The sequence below is a fragment of the Sus scrofa genome, chromosome 2, assembly GCF_054392235.1.
Source record: "Sus scrofa isolate SSC_HxYL_T2T_F1_AM1 chromosome 2, Sscrofa_HxYL_maternal_Yorkshire_Landrace_v2.0, whole genome shotgun sequence".
Lineage (NCBI taxonomy): Eukaryota > Metazoa > Chordata > Mammalia > Artiodactyla > Suidae > Sus > Sus scrofa.
Window position 1 is genome coordinate 3,198,022 of NC_139384.1, and position 6,755 is coordinate 3,204,776.

Below are 6,755 nucleotides of genomic sequence, written 5' to 3' on the forward strand. Positions count from 1 at the left end.
GAGGATGCAGGTTCGATCCCTGGCCTTTATTAGTGGGTTAAGGATCCCATGTTGTGAGCTGTGGTGTAGGCGGCAGCTGCAGCTCTGATTGCACCCTGAGCCCCGGAACTTCCATATCCCACAGGTGCGGCTCTAAAAATAAAAACAAACAAAAAAACCCCACTAGTATCCCTGAGGATACTAGTTTGATCTGTGGCCTCACTTGGTGTATTAAGGATCTAGCATGGCCTCAAGCTTCAGTGGAGGTTGCAGATGCAGCTCAGAGCTGGTGTTGCCATGGCTGTGGGTAGGCCAGGGGCGGTCAAGACTCCAATTTGACCCCAGGAACTTCCATATGTGCAGGTGAGGGTGAAAAAAGAAAACAAAAACTGAAAAAAAAAAAAAAAAAGATGCTGGAGTCCCCTTGGGGCTCAACTGGCTAAGGACCTGGCACTGTCACTGCAGCGGCTCGGGTTGCTGCTGTGACAGAGGTTCGATCCCTGGCGTGGGAACTTCCACACCCCGCAGGTATGGCCAAAACGAAGGGGGAAAAAAAAATAGGGAGACAAAGGGCAGAGCATTACACTTCTCTTTGGAGAATTAAACAGTCAACGTGAAGACGCTGCTGGTTGGAAGAAATCCACGGATCAAATTCAAAAGCAAGGGCAGGAAGCCCTCTGACCTGGAGTTGGTGGATAAGGTTGACATTTTGGGAACAGGGATGGAAGCACGTGGGTCGGAACCAGTCAGTCTGGCTTGTGGCTGCGTCACATTGGAAGTGCCCGCTCTGGGCCCTGCCTCTGCCGGGACTGAGTCATTCCTGCAAGTAAAATAAGTGTGAATGAGTTTGTACACATAGTAGCCTTTATACAAATCCTGTGAGTGGGGTTCCAAGGAATAAGAAAACAGTGTCCTTAAAATGGCAACTTTAATGTGTGGTCCTGTGTCCGCTGTAATCTTGCTAAAGGAGCTCAGTGGGACATTATTTGTTTTTCCTTATTTTTTTCTTTTTATTGAAGTATATTGTGTTAATTTCCGCTGTACCGCAAAGTGATTCAGCTCTAATTTTTTTTCCATTACGGTTTATATTAGGATATTGCATTCAGTTCCCCGTGCTGTACAGCGGGTCTTGTCATTTGTCCCAGAGTGACTGAAACCCACTCAGTAATCCCTGCTGGTGCTTCTCAGTGTTTGACTATTCACTGTGGACTATGGATGTGTGAAGCAGATGAAAATGGTTCCACCATTAAAAAAGGAAGCTCCTGGGAGTTCCCGTTGTGGCTGAGCAGGTTACAAACCTGACGAGTATCCATGAGGATGAGGGTTCGATCCCTGGCCTCGCTCAGTGGGTTCAGGATCCAGCGTTGCCAGGAGCTGTGGTGTAGATGGCAGACACAGCTCAGATCCTGCGTTGCTGTGGCTGTGGCATAGGCTGGCAGCTGCAGCTCCACTTCCACCCCTAGCCTGGGAACTTCCATATGCCACAAGTGTGACCCTGAAAAGCAGAAAAACAACAACAAAGCCAAAAAAAACAAAAATAAAACCCCAAAAAAGTAACCGTGTGGATGAACCTTGAGAATGTGACGCTTAGTGAAGTATGCCCGCCGCAAAAGGACAGGAGGTCTCTAGAGAAGTCAAACCCATAGACACAAAGTAGGACCACGGGGACCAGCCACAGGGACCAGGCGCAGGGGAGAAGGGGATAGGGGGCGGTAAGTGTTTAATGGGGACAGAGTCTCAGTTTGGGAAGATGAAAAAGTTCTAGAAATGGGAGTTCCCGCTATGGTGCAGTGGGTTAAGAACCTGACTGCAGCAGCTCTGGTCCCCGCCAAGGTGTGGATTGGATCCCCAGCCTGGGAACTTCCATCTGCCGCCAATGAAGCCATAACATGAATAAAAAGGAAAGAAAAGGTTCTGGAAAAGGATGGTAGCGATGGTTGCACAACAGTGTGAATGCACTTAACGCCCTGAACTGCACACTCAGGAAGAGCTAAGGTGGAAACTTGTATGTTCTATACGTTTTGCCTCGATAAAAAAAAGAAGAAGAAGAGCAGCCTGTACTCTCCTATTGCCCAACTCGAAGAATGCTTTGGACACGCTCCTAAAAATTCAACCCAAATCACTGTCAAGGGAATGCATTTTTTCTACAACTGAAATATTCGTCATGAGACAAAGGATCAGCACAATCAGGGCAATTAGTCTTTTAAAGATTATTTGTTGGAGTTCCCATCGTGGCGCAGCGGAAACGAATCCGACTAGGAACTGCGAGTTGCGGGTTTGATCCCTGGCCTTGCACAGCCAGTCAAGGATCTAGCGTTGCCGCGAGCCGTGGTGTGGGTCGCAGACATGGCTCAGCTGTGGCTCTGGCTGTGGCGTAGGCCGCTGGCTACGCGGGTACAGCTCCGATTAGCCTGGAAACCTCCATATGCCGTGGGTGTGGCCCTAAAAAGACAAAAATAAAATAAAATAAATAAGTATTATATGTTTGTGGAATCATCTTTAAATTATTTATTTTTATTATTGAAGTATAGTTGATTTGCAACGTGGTAGATTCAGGTGGACAGCAACGTAATTGTCGTATATATATATTCTACTTCAGGTTCTTCTCCACTTAGGTTCTTACAAGGTATTGAATACAGTTCCCTGCGCTATATAGTAGGTCCTGGTCGTTTGTCTATTTTCCATACAGTAGGACTGTGTATCTGTTCATTCCAAACTCCTAATTTATTCCTCTTCCTCCTGTCAGAACCATAAATTTGTTTTCTGTCTGTGAGTCTGTTCCTGCTTTATAAATAAGTTCCTTCGTAACTTTTTTAGATTCCTGATATAAGTCATAGCATATGACACTTGTCTTTCTCTGTCTGGTTTACTTCACTTAGTAGGATAATTTCTAGGTCCATCCATGTTAAAATGATTTTTAATTGGCATTTGTCTTTTGTTAATTGTCCCTTCTTTTTATGTTTTCTGTTATCTGATGTCTATGTCAGATAGAGATCATTTTCACATGTTATAATAACATGGAATGTTGTCAAAATATTTTTTTTAGAACAAGAAGAAGCCATAAGCGTATACTTTTTTTTTTTTTTACAGAAAACCTCTGAACCTGCTTATTAAGGTCAATCGTTATTTAAATCATACAAGCACAGTGTTTTGGAAAATACGGAGTAATCAGTAACTAGGTTTGGGGAATTCTGATTCCTTGTTCCCAAGTCTTGAAGATTAATATCTGTTGGGAATTGGGAAGCTCTGATAGCTCACGGACAAAGGACGAGGGTCACATTGAGAGGCTATGCCAACCGCCGCCCCCACCCCTGCCACGGCCCCCGGAAGTGGGACCAGGAGCGCTCTCTCTGTCCTTGATCAAATGATCTCACGCACCACCGGCAGGACAGCCCAGAAAGTCTTCCCCGTCTCCCTGACGCTGCCTTAAAATCCCTCTAACTTTTACGGAAGATATGACACCTGCGAGACGTTGCAGCTTTTAGCATCCATCTCATTCACTCACTCAACAGACATTATCACGTTCAACCACTTTACGCCAGGCACCGGGCCAGGCGCTGGAAACGCATCGATAGATGAGGACGTCAGCGCTCAGGGTTAGGCAGAGAAACAGATGCGTGAGCAGAAGAACTGCATCTGGTTTGAAAACAGCCTGTGCCGTGGCTAATGATGGCTCTTGAGATGGGCTCCCGTCCGCTGGATCCTCTCCACGGAGAGGCAGCCTTGAGGTGGCCCCGTGGCCGTGGCCGAGAGCTCCTCTCTGCCCCTCTGTCCCCCCACACTATGGAAAGGCAGATGAGCTTCCCCAGGAAGGAGCCAGAGAGAGGTGGACAGACGTGAACTCAGCACCGTTTAAGCCGTGAGTCTGTGTCAAGCTGAGAGCTCTCAGGTGCATTTTGGATCTTTCTCTTACAGTGTCTGGTTCTCAACCTCCGCTGCTCACACAAGGTTAATGCGGAATCAAAGGCTGAGCATTTCATGTGAAAAAAAAATGGAAAAAGAGAAAAAACTTTTTTTTTTTTTGCTCTTTTTTCTTAAGGGCCACACCCATGGCATATGGAGCTTCCCAGGATAGGTGTCGAATAGGTGCTGCCACGGCCACAGCAGCACAAGATCAGAGCCGCATCTGCAGCCTACACCACAGCTCACGGCAACGCCGGATCCTTAACCCACTGAGCAAGGCCAGGGATGGAACCTGCATCCTCATGGATGCTGGTCAGATTCGTTAACCACTGAGCTACGATGGGAACTCCCTGAAAAACATTTTGCTTGAGATCGGCGTGGGTATTAGTTCACTATGGCTGCTGTATCAAAGTCCCTCAGGGGGCTTAAATAACAAACATCATTGTCCCCTGTCCTGGAGGCTGGAGTATGAGACCCAGGTGTGGACAGGGTTGGTCCCTCCGGAGGCCTCTCTCCTGGGCGTGTAGACAGCCGTCTCCTCCCCGTGTCCTCTCAGGGCCATCCCCCTGTGTGAGTCTGCGTCCTGACTGCCTCTTCCTGTAAGGACACCAGTCCTGTGGGCTTAGGGCCCCACCCTAGTGACCCCGTTTTATTTTAATCCCTCCTTTAAAGACCCCTCTCCAAATACAATTTCATGTTGAGGTGCTTGGGGTCAGGACTCAGGACATGGGGATTTGGGGATACAGTACAGCCACGATAGCCTCAGCAACATCCTTGGCTGTCTACACTCCAGACACACGGCTAATCACTCCCTACCTTTGTGGGGATCACGTTTCCTTGAAGGTCTGACCATTGACAAATGGCCAGGGGGGACTCAAGGACCACAGAATACATTTTACCTCACTGAGAAACTTGTGTAAAAATGAATCTGGGCTCAGATACAACTTAGATTGACAAGGAGATCCTACTGAGTAGCATTGAGAACTATGTCTAGATACTCATATTGCAACAGAACAAAGGGTGGGGGAAAAATGTATACATGTAAGAATAACTTGATCCCCATGCTGTACAGCGGGAGAAAAAAAAAAGACACAATTCCACTAAAAAAAAAAAAAAATTGAATCTGGGGAGTTCTTATTGTGGCCCAGCAGAAATGAATTCGACTAGGAACCATGGAGGTGTGGGTTCGATCCCTGGTCTCACTCAGTGGGTTAAGGATCCCATGCTGCTGTGGCTGTGGTGTAGGCTGACAGCTGTAACTCCGATTCGACCCCTAGCCTGGGAACTTCCAGATGCCAAGGGTGCGGCCCTAAAAATACAAAAGACCAAAAAAAAAAAAAAAAGAAAGAAAGAAAGAAGAATCTGGAAATACTCAAGCTGAGAGCAGATTCTCAAATCCCCTGTTTTTAAATATATTTTTAATTTACCATGCATAAAGAATAGCTACAGGAGTTCCCTGGTGGCTCACTGGTTAAGGATCCAGCGTGGTCACAGCTGTGGTGAGTCGTTGCTGTGGCAGGGTTCGATCCCCAGCCCAGGAATTTCCACACGCCATGGGGCGCAGCCCAGAAGAAAAGCATGCTTATAGTCCTTTCTCTGTCTTTTCTTTTTACGCGTTTTATTTTATTGAAGAAGAGCTGATTTCCAATGTCGCGTTCATTTCTGATGGACAGCACGGCGATTCCATTACACATACATGTAACCCTTTTTCCCATTATCTTCCTCTCCGGTTTATCGTGGGACATGGAGCGTAGTTCCCTGCGCAGTACAGCAGGACTCTGTTGTTTTCCCAGCGTGTATGTGACAGTTTGCATCTGCTAATCCCAAGCTCCCGATCCATCCCTCCCCACGCCCCCTCCCCCTCGGCAACCACGAGTCTGTTCGCTCTGGCTCTATGGTCAGCGCTGGTGGACGTGTAAGCTCTTAAGGACAGTTTGCCTTTACGTGTAGCTGGTGGCTGATTTCCTTATCCTAGCGACCGTCTTTATCCAACTGCATGTGTTCGCACCGTGTTAGGGAGGCACCTGTGGTTGTCTTGTGCTGCACGGAGTTGCACACGTCTGATGCTTATTACTGGCCACTTCATCAGAGAGCACACGCGTGTGGGTCAGAAGAGCCGGGTGGGTCAGATTCAGTGTGAAAAGAAAAACGTCCCCACGGACGAGGCCCACTTCTTCCAGAGAAGGGAGCCCGCCGGCTGCTCTGAGCACAAGACGCCCTCACCCCGTCCCACCCCTCAGCCACCAGCCTCCATCCCACTGGTGACCGGCGCCCTGCGGCTCGAGGATGTCCTCAAAGCCTGGCAGGGACTGACGGGGAGCGCTGTCACTGTCCCTCTGGCCCCGCCTTCTCAGAACCCACTGGCTGTGGTTCAGGACAAAGAAGGGGAAGTGAGGCCTGTTTCACAGGCAGTGGGGTGGGCATTTCTTTCTCCTTTTCTTTTTTCTTGTCTTTTTTTTTTTTTTTTTTTGCTATTTCTTTGGGCCGCTCCTGCGGCATATGGAGGTTCCCAGGCTAGGTGTCAAATCGGAGCTGTAGCTGCCAGCCTACGCCAGAGCCACAGCAACGCAGGATCCGAGCCGCGCCTGCGACCTACACCACAGCTCACGGCAACGCCGGATCGTTAACCCACTGAGCAAGGGCAGGGACCGAACCCGCAACCTCATGGTTCCTAGTCGGATTCGTTAACCACTGCGCCACGACGGGAACTCCTCTTTTTCCTTTTTCTTTTTTTTTTTTTTTTGGCTTTTTGGGTCTGCGCCTGCGTCATGTGGAGGTTCTCAGGCTAGGGGTTGAATTGGCGCTAAAGCTGCTGGCCTACATCACAGCCACAGCAACGCCCGATCCGAGCCAAGTCTGCAAACTACACTGCA